The 2,943-nt window shown below is 51.7% G+C and overlaps 1 pseudogene across 1 annotated transcript; it reads left to right on the forward strand.

The window, feature by feature from the left end:
* Positions 1-1,750: 1,750 nt before the first annotated feature.
* Positions 1,751-2,659, forward strand: LOC105519530 (annotated as a pseudogene). Its single transcript, XR_001002985.1, has one exon. The product of XR_001002985.1 is annotated as a 40S ribosomal protein S2 pseudogene (transcript).
* The last annotated feature ends 284 nt before the right edge of the window (positions 2,660-2,943 follow it).

Raw genomic sequence — 2,943 nt, forward strand, 5'->3', positions numbered from 1 at the left:
TATGGATCACGAGGTCAGGAGATCGAGACCATCCTGGCTAACACGGTGAAACCCCATCTCTATTAAAAAATACAAAAAAATTAGCCGGGCATGGTGACAGGTGCCTATAGTCCCAGCTACTCAGGAGGCTGAGGCAGGAGAATGGCGTGAACCCGGGAGGTGGAGCTTGCAGTGAGCCAAGATCGCGCAACTGCACTCCAGCCTGGGTGACAGAGCGAAACTCCATCTCAAAAAAAAAAAAATTTTTTTTTTGTATGTGCAGTGCAGTGTAGTGCAGCGGTGCAATCTCAGCTCACTGCGAGCTCCGCCTCCTGGGTTCATGCCATTCTCCCGCCTCAGCCTCCTGAGTATTTGGGGTTACAGGTGCCCGCCACCACTCTCGGCTAATTTGTGTGTGTGTGTGCCTGTGTGTTTTTAGTAGAGATGTGGTTTCACCATGTTAGCCAGGATGGTCTTGATCTCCTGACCTCGTGATTCGCCCAACTCAGCCTCCCAAAGTGCTGGGATTACAGGTGTGAGCCACCGCGCCCGGCCCAAAACTATTTTTTTTCATTAGCTGGGTGAGGTGGCACTTACTTGTAGTTCCAGCTACTCTGGAGGCTGAGGTAGAAGGATCCATTTGGTCTGTGAGGTCGAGGCCACAGTGAGCTGTGATCAGGTCACTGCACTCCAGCCTGGAGAGAGGGAGACCCTGTCTCTGAAAAAACCATAAAGACTGGAGTTTATAGTATTGTACTGATGTTAATTTCCTCATTTTGATCTTAGTGCTATGATTACATAAGATGTTAACACTGGGCGAGGCTGAGTGAAAGATATAAGGTGTGAAAGGAAACTAAGGCTGGCCAGGCGCGGCGGCTCAAGCCTGTAATCTCAGCACTTGGGAGGCTGAGGCAGGCGGATGACTTGGACCCAAGGGTTTGAGAAGAGACTGGCAACATGGAGAGATCTCGTCTCTGCAAAAAATACAAAAATTAGCCAGGCATGGTGGCATGTGCCTGTACTCCCAGCTACAGGGAGGCTGAGGTGGGAGGATCACCTGAGCTCTGAAGTTGAGGCTGTGGTGAGCTGTGATTGTGTCACTGCACTGCAGCCTGGGTGACAGACGTGAGACCCTGTCTCAAAAAAAAAAAAAAAAAATTCAAACTAAGGCTTTACCCTGCCTGCTCCTCTTGCAACATGTGGATTCCCATGACACCCTCCCTCTTTCCCTCCAGCCCACTTTTCCCCTTTCATAGGGAAGCCCTCAAAATCATCTTTGGAGAGAGGCACAGACCTCTCTCCTGGGCATGCCCTTAACATTGGCAAAATAAAATTTTATATTGATTGAGACCTGTCTTACACATTTTGGTTTACAGAAGGAACTCTATACTATTTTTTGCAACTTTTCTCTGTATCTTAAAACTATTTCAAAATAAAACTTAAAACAGGCCGGGCGTGGTGGCTCACGCCTGTAATCCCAGCACTTTGGGAGGCCGAGGCAGGTGAATCATGAGGTCAGGAGATCGAGACCATCCTGGCTAACACATGAAACCCCATCTCTACTAAAAATACAAAAAATACAAAAAATTAGCCGGGTGTGGTGGTGGGCGCCTGTAGTCCCAGCTACCAGGGAGGCTGAGGCAGGAGAATGGCATGAACCCAGGAGGCAGAGCTTGCAGTGAGCGGAGATTGCAACACTGCATTCCAGTCTGGACAACACAGCGAGATTGCCTCTGCAGAAAAAAAAAAAAAAGCTCCAAGAAAACACCAAATGGCGGATGACGCCGGTGCAGCGGGCGGGGGGAGGGGGGCCCAGAGGTCCTGGTGGCCCTGGGATGGGGAATCGCGGTGGCTTCCGCGGAGGTTTCGGCAGTGGCATCGGGGGCCGAGGTCGCAGAGCTGGCGCAGGCAAGGCCGAGCATAGGAGTGGATGCCCGTCACCAAGCTGGGCTGCTTGGTCAAGGACTTGAAGATCGAGTCCCTGGAGGAGATCTACCTCTTCTCCCTGCCCATTAAGGAACCTGAGACCATTGACTTTTTCTTGGGGGCCTCTCTCAAAGACGAGGTTTTGAAGATTACGCCGGTGCAGAAGCAGACCCGCGCTGGCCAGCGCACCAGGTTCAAGGCCTTTGTTGCTACGGGGGACTACAATGGCCACGTCAGCCTGGGTGTTAAGTGCTCCAAGGAGGTGGCCACCGCCCTCCGTGGGGCCATCATCCTGGCCAAACTCTCCATTGTCCCTGTGCACAGAGGCTACTGGGGGAACAAGATCGGCAAGCCCCACACTGTCCCTTGCAAGGTGACAGGCTGATGTGGCTCTGTGCTGGTGGTGCGCCTCATCCCTGCACCCAGGGGCACTGGTATCCTCTCAGTGCCTGTGCCTAAGAAGTTGCTCATGATGGCTGGTATTGATGACTGCTTCACCTCAGCCCGGGGCTGCACTGCCACCCTGGGCAACTTCGCCAAGGCCACCTTTGATGCCATCTCTAAGACCTACAGCTACCTGACCCCTGATCTCTGGAAGGAGACTGTATTTACCAAGTCTTCCTATCAGGAATTCACTGACCACCTTGTCAAGACCCACACCAGAGTCTCCGTGCAGCGGACCCAGGCTCCAGCTGTGGCTACAACATAGGGTTTTTATACAAGAAAAATAAAGTGAATTAAGCCTGAAAAAAAAGAAAAAGAAAAAGAAAGGCCTAAATAAATAGGCTGGGCATGGTGGCTCACACCTGTAATCCCAGCACTTTGGGAGGCTGAGGCAAGCGGATCACCTGAGGTCAGGAGTTCGAGACCAACCTGACCAACATGGAGAAACCCCGTCTCTATGAAAAATACAAAATTAGCTGGGTATAGTGGCTCATGCCTGTAATCCCAGCTACTCAGGAAAGCTGAGGCAGGAGAATTGCTTGAACCTGGGATGCAGAGGTTGCAGTGAGCCGAGATCATGCCACTGCACTCCAG

Source organism: Colobus angolensis, unplaced genomic scaffold (assembly GCF_000951035.1).
Source record: "Colobus angolensis palliatus isolate OR3802 unplaced genomic scaffold, Cang.pa_1.0 Scaffold350, whole genome shotgun sequence".
Classification (NCBI taxonomy): Eukaryota; Metazoa; Chordata; class Mammalia; order Primates; family Cercopithecidae; genus Colobus; species Colobus angolensis.